General features: G+C 50.6%; 2 protein-coding genes across 5 annotated transcripts in view; one reads left to right on the top strand and one right to left on the bottom strand.

Moving 5' to 3' along the window:
- Nmo (serine/threonine-protein kinase nemo) overlaps positions 1–12,047 on the top strand; it is a 243,305-nt gene that overhangs the window by 199,403 nt on the left and 31,855 nt on the right. The window lies entirely within an intron of this gene.
- Positions 1–12,047, bottom strand: part of LOC143143484 (uncharacterized) — a 114,033-nt gene that overhangs the window by 50,129 nt on the left and 51,857 nt on the right. The gene's annotated exons all lie outside the window — the stretch shown is intronic.

Consider the following 12,047-nt stretch of genomic DNA (forward strand, 5'->3'; position numbering starts at 1 on the left):
TGGAAAAACCTTGAATTCTCTCGACTTTCGAACGGTCGTCGTCGCGATCGAGCCTCCGGATAAGGCACGGAATTAACTCGGCTCGAAATTAACGGGCTTCGTCGTCTCGTGGCTCGACGTGGGGGTCGACGATTGTCGCGCGTTCTCGCGAATTGGAACGGTTCGATGTTATCGAATCTCGTACCGAACCGCGAACCGGTCCTCGAGAACCTGCGATCGATTCGCGAACGCGTGGACCGTGAGTTTCGAGGACGAAAGAATCCAACGGTGGTCGTCGACCGTCGTCAAACGACGCGTACGGTGTCGTCGACGGGTTTATATTTTCCGTGGAGTTTCCACTCGACTCTTGACTTTGTCTCGATGATAAATTCGGAGCTCGAGGACCGCGAGCGGGTTCTCGACCGAGAAACCAACGTTTCACCGAGCTGGCTGAAATCAGCGACCGTTGTCGACTCCTCGCGAATCAACGCGTTCGGTGTTATTGGATTTATAATTTTCCACCGTTTCCAACTCGAACGACGAATTCGGAGGTCGACGGAGCCGTCCAACGGAGGCTCGATGAAAAAAAATTAACACTTTTCGTATATTATCGCCAAGTAACGCGTCCGCGTCGAGTGCACGTTTTACGGCGAGTTTCCAGCCGAGTCTCGACCTTGTCTCGATGACGAATTCGGAGCTCGGGGACCACGGACGATCGGTGAAATTAGTATCGTTAGCGCAGCGAATTAGCGCGTTCGATGTTATCGGGTGTACGATCTCTGCCGAGTTTCCAGACGAGTCTCGATTTCGTCCGAATAAGAAACTTCCAGTCCAAGGACACCGTTCGAAAATTCAACTCGTGGTCGATCGATGACGATTCGTAAATTCTACGATCCTTGCGTTAAACTCGTGGTCGATCGATAACGATTCATAGATTCTACAATCCTTGAATAAAATTCGAAGAGAAACGGTGCTAAAAACAGGTATCGAGATCAATAAATTCCTCCATCGGAAAATTCGACTTTTTCGCGAATTACCGTGTCCCTGTTAACAAATCTCGCGATATCTCCGTCTTGTACGATTTTTCGTAAGATTGAAAAGGTCTCGCGAATAGAGAAACAATTTTTCGCTCGACGATGTCCGTATACGTGAAAATTCCTCTCGTATGTTATCGCGAACCGTGGTGAAATTGTAGTTAAAATCGGTTCGAGTTCTCGGTGGAACAGGTGAGAGATCGGTGTTCGCGGAACCGAGCCGCGAGTAGGAGGAACGATCGAAGGTACCGATGACCTTGGAGTTAATACCCGAGTCGGCCGGTCCTTCGTCCTTGACTTTCGTCCGATCCCTCGCGGTGGCTGGTAGCGACCGGCGCCCGTCGACCTCATCGCCCGTCCCTGGAGAGAAGAAATGAGGAATCGGCCGGCGGGAATGGCACGCATACCCGGGTTCGGGTGCGATGAACCCGATAACGCCGGCCCGGCCGACGTAAAATCGTCCTGCCGTGACGTATTCCACGTCCGCCGCGCCACACCGCGCCGCTCGCTCTCGGCTCCGGTTCTCGTACGCGCTTACACGGTACCACTCGCCCGTTAACGACTTACCGAGACCGTACTCGTTTTTTACACCGCGGAATAAAAATCCCGCGCAACGGAGAAACACCCGAAGAAAGCCGATATCCCTGGAATTTCCCGTCCACCGCGAATCGTTTCGAGTACACGCGTTTCCAGCAACGTTTTCCCCGACTTTCGCTGGAAAACGTCCACAGAGTAGAATAGAATACGAGCGTACTCTTTCTCTCTCTCTCTCTCTCGTATCGTCTCGCGCTCGACAAGGTGGATTTCTTGGCCCCTAATTGCGAGAGGGCTGAATTTCGAATTTTTAACGAGCGGATATCCCCGAGAGAAATATGTAAATCTCGCGGAGAGAAGATAACGTTCCCTGGAACGTTACCGAGGGTAGAAGTACGCATTGGCGGACGTACGGTGGTAACGTCCCGGATGACCAGTCTCTGAGAAAAGCGATTCGTACTCGGCTCGATTTGGTAAATCGCGCGGTCACGGGCAAAATTTTATTCCAACGAAACGAACCTATTGCGTTTTATGCGTTCTTTCGAGCGAACGGTTAGATTTTAATTCGTTCGTTGGGAGATGTTCCGATCCGCGACTCGAATTCGAAAGTTGCGCGTTCTTTTATCCGTTCGAAAGTCCCGTGATGGAATCACGGTTCGTAAGGTCGCGAGGCACGAGCCAACGACAACCCGATTCGTTCGTTTTGGATCGTTCGCGCAGCGGCGGGAATCGTTTAACGTGCGCGTTATCGTGTTTCGATGCACCTTCTTAGGACGTATCGTTGCGACTTTGATACGCCATCGTTTACACGGAACGTTTCGATAGGTATCGAGTGTACGAGAACCGGGCGTATCGAACTCCCGGTGTAAACTGGCTCGTTATCACCGTCTCTTCGAACCGAGCCGTAGCAGATTCTCCGGGAACGTCCGCTCGAGTTGGCGCGATCGAATCGCGAGCTCGGTGTCGCCTCGAAGAATCTCAACTTGGACAGCACGGGAATCTCGTGCATTATCGGCGTTGTTCTTGACGGTGAAGTTGGGAACACCGTGGATCGATAGTTCGCGCGTTCTCGCGGCTGGTTCGCGACGACAGGAGTAATTTTTATCTCGACCGAGTACCACCCGGATACACGCTCGCGTTCCTCGTCGCTCCGTCGTCGCGTTTTCGAACGATCGTCTCTCTCCACCTTTCGCGTCTCGTCTCGTCTCGTTTTCCGTACACGTTGAATACGCTCGTGCGCAAACCCTTGGTTTTAAATTGCACGTGTTACGGATTATTTCGACGGCTTTGTGCCGCGCCAAGGCGTCGAATTAATTGCAAACACTCGGGAAAGTGGTCGGTTACCGCTACAGCCGTAAAGCGATTCACGTTGACGCAATTCTCGAGTAAGATCGTTTTATAAGTTTCGTCGTTCGTTATCGAACAGTAACGTTCGATGATTAAATTGTAGCGATGCGTGAGAACGAAAGGAATTGCGCGTGGTCCGGAGGAAATCCAAAGTGTCCAAATCCAAATCCAAATCGAAATAGGCGAGCGAGCCAAGTGTTTTCGAGGCGTGAAAGACGATCGAAATGGCGTCGGATTGGGAAATTTTGGGCGAACGTGACCGGATGCACGGAGCGAGAAAGGTTAAGGATTAGAACGAAAGGGAATGAACGCGTGTGAGGATACAAGGTGCGGGAGGAGAGTGTTTGAGAGAAGTCGTTGTTGGAAAATAGTCGAATAGTTATTTCACGTCGTGTCGCGTGAAATAAGAATAGTCGGCGTAGTTACAATTTGTGTGCTTTGTTGAGGTTTTGTTCCTACTGCTACCTCGTTCGATCCACGTGTATCCTAAAATTTTGTTCACCTTTATTTCATAGTGACCAGTAATAATTTCTACAAAATCTATTGAGCAACCTAGTACTGTTCAATAACCTACTATCTCATTCGATGCACGTGTATCTTAACATTTTGTTCATCTTTATTTCATAATAACCAGTAATCATTCCTGCAAAACCTATTGAGCAACCTAGTACTGTTCAATAACCTTACTATCTCATTCAATACACGATTGTTCTAAAACTTTGTTCACTTTTATTTCATAGTGACCAGTAATAATTCCTACAAAACTTATCGAGCAACTTACTACTGTTCGATAAGTTTTATCGAACGACAAAACTTCTTGCACAAGCTGGTAAGCTTTACCCGGACGTTCAGGTGCGTGGCGCGCATGGCCGAAATCTTTTATCTACCATGTAACGAACGAAACGACACGAATATCGATCGCGTGTCTCCATTTCGTAAAAAGTATCGGTTCGTTGCGTAAAATTTCGGGCAGCCGCGATCGAAATCGACAACCGATCGAGAACGACCTTGCGTTTAATTTCGAAACTCGCGCGCAATCGTCGCTCGAATTACGCCGTAAACAAAGGCGGGGAAGCACGGTGTCGTCGCGCGAGCTTATTTTCGGCGCGGCCGATAACCGCGCGGCCTTTTCGCTCTAAACCACCTGAGCCCCGCGCGGCAGACGCGGAATTTCCGCGTGGCCGCGCTCTCGAAATATCCCAGGGCCTCGACGCCCCGCCGATAAAAATCCCCGCCAACCGGTCCCACCGCTTCGCGCCAAGATCGAGCACAACGATGCCTCGAAATTGATAAACGAAAGTAGTCATCGACCACTCGCCGCGGATCTGAACGGCTCTCTCTTCCCGAATTGGAGAGCTTCCATGTTTTTTTTCCGCCGCGAGGAGCGTACAAATCGTCTTCGAATCTCTTAATCGTCTACCTGTTCTCTCGGATAAACTTTCGGAGCTCTCGCGCGTTACCGGATCAACCGGAGCCTTGTGTCGTTCGGAGAACCCGATCGAAAATCGAAGATAAACGAAACGCACCGTCCCGATGTCGATACCGACGCGAGAATCTCAACCGTTGGTTCGTTTCTCGTCGATGGAGGAATCTCGTGCCGCGTTCGAACAGAATTATTTCTACGTAGAGTTCTCCGCTCGGGAGAGAGCAATTCCGCGCGTAGCAAAGAGGAAGTAAAATTTCGTCGCGCCAAGTTCAGACTACGTGTCCTAACACCGAACCGCGCCTCGCTTCTTTACGCCTGATTTACCCTTCTTGACACACTTCTCCCTTGTGCAGCCTGTTCTTGTTTTGTGGATACGGCGAAGTAAATAACTCCGCAGCTACGCTGACAACCCTCCGCTTCCGTGGGAGAACATAAAATAAAGCAGAAGAGACCGGGCCGAGGCTGAAAATTTTATACCGAGTCTCTCCTCACGGTTAAACAGAGAGACGCGAGAATCATCGCGTCGGGTTTTCAAAGGAGAACAATCTTTCGCGTAGTGGGCGAACGTTCCCATTCGATCGTCGTTTCCTCGAGATTTTAAGAAACGTACGTAAACGCGTTACGCGCAAAAAGGAACCAGGCGTTAGGACGCGGTGTAAAATACGCGATAAAATAATTATTTTCGTTCGGTTGCGCGTTACTCGTTAACGCCTCGAGCGTCGAGTCCGTACTGTTTACCTTTTTGTTTACCAGCCGCGATATCGTCGATTCGAGAGCTGTCTCGCGGATCGCAAACAACGAGAGCGCGATCCAGAGTTCGAAAATGTCTCTCGAGGTCGATCGGGCTAATTTTTCTATTCTAATCGAAATATTGCTTCCAACGTTCTCGAAACTCTACCTACCTCTGTCTCGGTGATGGTTTAATTTTTCAATCGCGATAAATATTTGTTCCCCGCCATACAGTGTTCATAAGAATCCTCCCGGTAACGACCGTTCGATGTTTCGACCGCGGTAAATATTTTCTTCTTCAGCGTGGTCGAGCAACGAGCAAAAAATATATCGCACCGAATTAACTTACGAAGGAATCGGTTGAAAATAATCGCGTTCGTGCGACATCGGAGTGGTAAAATTTCGTCGAATGGTCGTTCGGCTCGTAAATTTCCACGGGCCCATTAGAACTGGTTTCATCGTCGAATGACCCTGCGCGGCGATACTCGCGCCGTGTTCGGCCCGGCGTCGAACTTCCTCCCGTAAAACGCTTTAATCCAGCGGCGAGCACGTGCTCGGGCACGATCGTCACTCGCGCGATTAATCACTCCATTACATTAATCCGTCGGTGCAATTTATCTCGCGGGACGTGCCCGCCGCACGCATAATGGCTGAAATCCTGCGGCTCCCCGTATCCTTCCAGCGAGCGGATGTCGCGAGCATCGGGCAGCGCTCGAGCGCGACGTCGCGTCCTGGACGACGATAATTAAAACGCAACAGATTTCGAGCTATTAGGCCACACGCGTTGCGAGTACCGAGTACCTGACAGCGTCCACTCTCCCGCGTCATATCGGAACAACCGTAGGGTGGACGTCACCGTAAATCGTTGCGTAAATCGTTGCACCAACCACGGAATAATCTACGATTAATCGGGAATAGAACGATTTTGGTACCAAATTTCGATTTCGTTCTTACGCAACGATCCGCGAGCATCGCGTATTTCTTTGCGCTTGATGCTCGAGAACGAATAAAGCGAAAGAAAGAACTACCGCGAGTAATAGGTTGCACGATAAGTTTCGTGCAAAGCACGAGAAATTAGGTTCGTCGTTTTATTTTTCTAAATATGCTACTACCGTTTGAAGAGTACGTGCGAAATTTCACGTAGAAGTGGAAGAAACTTGATCGACGAGACTTATCGACCAACCCGGTAGAAGGTATCGAAATCGTCGTCGAGCGGAGAAGGCGGTTTCGCAAATAAAAGAGACGTCGAGCAACGTTGCGCATCAACCTGCAACGATTCTCGGGTGAAACGACTTTCGAAATAATTGAACAAAGTTACGCGTCGAGCTCGAAGTGTCGGTAATCGGGACGTCCACCCCGTTCCCCTTCGCTCGCGATTATTTCCAGAGCGAAACGCGATGCTCGAACTTTTTTACGCGGAGCGATAATTTATTCGAACGAATTCTTCTGAAATCGTTGAATATCAATCGCGCGTTAACGATCGGGACCCGGTCGTCGTTTCGACCGCGGTCTGTACAGTTACGGCGCGTGAATTTTGTTTTTCGACATTTCAAGGTCACCGATGTTTTTTCAAACGGAGCTCTGTACAGTTATATCCAGCGTCGAGACGAGTTCCGCGAGTTCAACGATATCACCGATCGCGTGCAGGAGATATTTTTAGGTGACCATGTCAGATTCCCCATTCTGTGTAACAGTAACGTGTTTTTGTCACGCCAGGAGATGAACGCGCGAGCGCGCGCTCGGTGTACGTAAAAATGTAAACCGAATAAATCGTGGAATACACGTTACTCCCGCGATGCTATCCGACCTTCGTGCACGGGATGAATTTGTATAGTTAAAAAAAGAAAAGAAAAAAAAATTTCTTTTTTCTCGTATGGAAAACAAAAGGGGTAATTTAGAGGAGTGGAGAGGGCGAAGGTACGCGTAACGGTGGAAGAACGAGGTATGCGGATGACGTGACCCGATAAAAGGAGATCGGTCACGATCGCGTTTACGGTCCCCGAGGTCGCGACCTTGAGTAACCTCCCGCCCCGGGTCCTTCGACTCGTCCCAAAAACGTATATATAGAAAAATACGGTGAATTCTGCTTTAAAAATAAAACGGTGTAGACTTTGAAACGTCGAGTTCTATTTATAATACGAGCACGTGTCTATAGAGGAACCTTCCTCGAGGCCTCGAAGACGTTCGGTGAATCGCGGCTTCGTTTAAAATTGTTACAGTTTCTTCTCGCTCGTGTGTTCACCGTAGCGCGTAACCGAGACGTTCGACGATCAATCGCGGCACGCGACACCACGAAAACGAACGATCTCGATCCCAGCGATCGTCCCTGCGATTCGATCGAACGATTCATTGGCCGCGTTTCCGTGCTTTTCCACTCCCGTCCGAGTCTCGATGAATTTTTCCCGCCGCTTTTCATTCCCGATAACGCGCGCGATTCCGGTTGCTTTTTGTTCCGAGGAACGAGAGCTATCTTTCAATGAAATCGACGACGACGACGACGAGGACGAGAGGCGGTTACCGGCGGACTGAAATTCCTGTAATTTCGTCCGAGTGGATGGGTCTGTCGGGAGCTAGGTCTGTTTTATCGCTAATTCGATCGGAGCGAGTGCGAACTCGACGAAACCGTTTAGATTTCTATTTGTCGGAACCGGTGATGCGTTTATGAGCGTTCGATACGCGTGTCGTTGCTATGTGTTTACGAACAACGCGAATAGAAACGATCTTCGAACGGAATCGTTGAATACCGTGGATAGCGAACAATGCCCGGGAGATAAGTCGATACAAACACGTGGACCGGACAGCACCAGGAACACGTGGAATATCGAGCGACTAAAAATATCCACCGTCTACTCCCTCCTCCCGTATACTCGGTTTTGCTTCTTTGGGGTTCGGTTAGATCGAATAGAAAACATCGTTCGCGTTTACGAAGGTGATACGAAATTAAAGAGCGCGAGAACGTCGACTCGCGGACCTTCGTTTCTCCATTTTCTCCGTTACGTTTCCTTCGTCCCGGGACTCGCTCTCGAGTACGTTGCGGACCACTTAACTCGATATCATATTTTCTTTTCCGGTAACCGATTGAAAATTTCTTTCGTCGCGATGCGAGTCTCCAAACTTCCCTCTCTTATTTTCCGTGCAAGTGTTCGTTCTACGAGGAAAAGCATACTTTACCGCTCGATTCCTCCCGACGCGAGTCGACGGGTAAATTATAATACAAAATTCCGAATAAAAGAATCGAAAGTAAGGAAAAAAATTGTGTCTCGAAATGTCTTCGTTGCGCGAAAAAGTTGACCGTCTCTCTCTGCTTCTCGGGCGCGTAATCGGGCTCGATTCTCGATCCGCGGAGCACCGATCCATCGAAATAACGATCGTCGTTCGACGATGCGATTCGAGAGGGAAAATGGTCGAAAATCGAGGGTGAATTCGTTCCGAAAATCGAGTTTCACGCTTACAGGATCTTCCCGGCGAAGCTGCGGTCGTTCGACGGGTCGATCGATGACCGATCGACCTCGTTTCGAAGCCTCGTGGCAAGCCTCGATTGATTTTTCCTGGTGTTCACCTGCTATCGCGGCGAGTATCGGAATTCCACCGTTCTCTCCCACTTCTGGCGGTCGCTGCCTCTTTAATTGCAACACCTTGCGCCACTCGATCGATTAATGCGACTCGAATCGACCGCGATCGACCATAACCGCGGACGATCTCCGCCAATGATCGAAACGACGCGGTCTGGCCGCTCTCGAGGCTTATCAGCGCGTCGATAATTGGACTTCTTTTTCCCGCGGCGCGAGAGATCGTGGAAAATCGAGAAGAAAACGACAGCTAGACGAAGAAAATTCGACCGAACCCAGTTGTAATTAATTTTCGCACGTCCGTGACCGGTTAACCGCGCGTTATCCACCTCCGCATTGTTGGCACTCGCGTTGGCTTATCGACGACAAATGCACCGCGCGGGCTTAATTACCGTGAGAAATTAGAAGGGAGCACCGTTCGCTCGACGACGGAGTCGATTTCCTCGAAACTGTGCGCGACGATGCACCGTAGGGAAAAGGAAGCTCGATCTCGGGCTAACCTACTTCCCCGACCCTCGAGGAAAAAAGGAAAACGCTCTCGTTTCTTATTTTATTTTTCGAACGCTCGGTGGAGAAAGTACATCGGAATGTTTCCGCTCGAAAATTCGTCGTATCGGTTTTTATCGTACTCGGGTAGCCACGGTTTCGTTCGATCGTTCCGTGGTCGGTGTCGAGCAATATTTGCTCAGTCGCGGGTTACGCGAAGGCCAACCGGAACGTCTGACCCGGTACGAGTCGCGATTCCTTCCAGAATCGATCTTTCTTTCTCTCGTTTGCACCGAGACCGAACTGGATCGAGACGAGTGGATCGTGACGGTAGCCGATCAGACGGAGCTGCTATTTAAACATTTTTCAATCCCGGAACGACTCGACGCGTGTTCTCCACCGTGCGAGTATTCGTTGAAGTTTTACCGAGGCACGATCCATCCAGGTCCGTTTATCGATCGTTGCTCAACGAGCGATGATCGTTCCGGCAACGAATCCGTTTCGGGGAAGCAAAGCCCGCGCAAAAGTACAATTTCTCGTAATCGTGTTTCACCGGTTCCATTATACAAACTATAATTCCACGATGTCCGAGCGACCGGTACGCGATCGGTGTTCGATCAACGTCCGCGCGGGTAATGAAAATACGCGTGCAATAACGAAGTTCCATCGGCCCGGTGGAAATACATCCGCGCGGTGTACCGAACCGGAATTGCGAGATTCCGAAAGTAATGAGTTTGATGCACTACAATGCCGGTAAGGCGATTACAGCGGAGAATCTCGGGAGTCGGTGGAGGACAAAAGGGAATTACGAAAACTAAATTCGAACCCTATTCGTTCGGGGCGTTTCGATCGATCCTTTTTTTTCACCCCGGTGCACTCCCCCGTGAAATTGCAGAAAGAAACGAGTACTCGACAACGCTTCGCGATCGTCTTCGCCGCGCGTAACGGGGATATCGTCGAGCGAGAGGGAACTCGTATCGAACCGCGGTATAATTTTCGTAGCTCGAAAGAACGGGTTCGAAATCTCGCGTAGAAATCCGAAACGCGCGACAGGATACGAATTCTCCGCGATTCCGTCCGTTCCTTTCGCGAGACGAAGAAAAGAAAAGCAGAATTAATTTTCGCGCGCGCGCGTCGTTGCAGCGCGAGAAAGAGAGAGAGAAAGAGAGAGTGGAGGGTGGTTCCCGCGCGTCTCGAGTTATCGGCGCAAGGGTGGAACGAAGAGGGTTGGACAGGGCGAGACGAAGAGAGAGTTTAATTACCGGCGGGTGAATTCGCAACCGGACGCACCCACGGGGCAGATTACCCCGGTAATATTACCGAGTTTTATTGCGGGGAGAGAAAAGTCGAGGTCTGAATGCGGCATGACTCACGGCACACTCATCTGGCATGGCACCGATGTTTCTGCTCTTATTGCAGCCGGTGGTCCCTCCTCTCGGCAGTCGGTCCCCTCCTGTCGTTCCTGTTTCTCTTCCAGAGACTCCTCCAGCCGGGTTCTCGGTTTCCCTCGACGTTCCTCCCTCTCGTTTCCTCCGAAGCCACGGCTCGCTCGTTCCTTTCTCCCCCTGTTGCTTCTCCCCTTCGTCCTTCCGTTCCCCTCTACCGTACGGCCTATCCGTTTTCAGGTCTTCTTCGTTTCCACCCTCCGCGTCCCGTCCGCGATCCTTCTCCTCCCTCCTCGGATCGCTCTTTTCACCCCTCGCGCCGAGTCGCTCATCACCGAGCAACCAACCCCGCGCCGCACCGCGCGCGAAATATAAGAAAAGGGAAAATGAAAAACCTCCCGCGTTTTCACGGCAATGAACGCGAGCGAACACGCCGCTCGTCGTCGCGACGCTCGATCGGTCGCGGCTCACCCTCACCGAACGTGTCTTCCTTTTCCCCGAGAAACGATCCTCGCGGAGACGATACCTCGCGGGAAAAAATAAACGAGCGACTTTAACCGACCGGTGACATTTTCGCGCGGACGAATGGAACTCGATCGCGATAAATAGATACTCCCGCGTACGAAAGCTACGCGTCGATTTTATCCTTCGACCTTCGTTTAACGCGCCAACGATCCGAATTTCGAGACGGGACGAGCTTCGTCGAGTATCGAAAATTAAGAGACGCGCGCGCCAGGGGAAACGAACGAGGAAACGCGTTAATCGCAAACGGTGCGAGTAACGCGATCGTTGAACGGTTATCGGAAATAAAATCTCGGAGCGCGCGTGTCCGCTCGGAGGGGATTACGCGAGCGTTTAGCGACACCACCGCGACGCTCGTCGTCCGTTAGCCAACCGGCTGCCACCCCTTTCGAGCCACCGAATTGCACTTCGACGCGAGGGGTGGCCCAGTAATCTGTCCCCTATTCAACTCGCACCCCAAACCCGAGTTCCCTCTTCGAATTCCCTCCGCCTTCGACGCGTATCGCTCGGTGGTTTCTTTTTCGAAAAAGGAAGAAAACCAAAGGGCAGAAGAAGGAGAATTTTAACGCTTGGAAAGAATTTTCTTGAAATTAAAACGGAGCACAAGGAAGCTTCTGATATTTTCGAACGCTCTTCTCTTTGTTTGTTCTCGAACGTTTCACACTTACGTACGAAACGTTTCAATAACGATTCGACTCGGTGAAATTGTACGGAAAAGCAACGAAGTCGACTCGAACCAACGACACCGACAGCTGTGACGTTCTCTCTTTTTATCCGTCTCGAATAAGGACAGGTTTACTCGCTCGTCGCCGAGTTTCGTTTAAAACGGGTTTCGGGCGCGCGCACCACCTTATTATTACCATCGGCGAGGAACGCTCGCGATTCGATGCAATTTGTCGCCGATGACGGACAATTTGCGGCACGGTTTAACGTCCTGCTCGCTCCCTTTAATAAAATGTTAATGGTGAACGAGCGATCGTCCCCTCGGAAGTACACCCGGAGTCGCGACGTTGCATTACCGCTGCTTAATTGATAA

This window comes from Ptiloglossa arizonensis, chromosome 2 (genome assembly GCF_051014685.1).
Source record: "Ptiloglossa arizonensis isolate GNS036 chromosome 2, iyPtiAriz1_principal, whole genome shotgun sequence".
NCBI classification, from domain to species: Eukaryota; Metazoa; Arthropoda; class Insecta; order Hymenoptera; family Colletidae; genus Ptiloglossa; species Ptiloglossa arizonensis.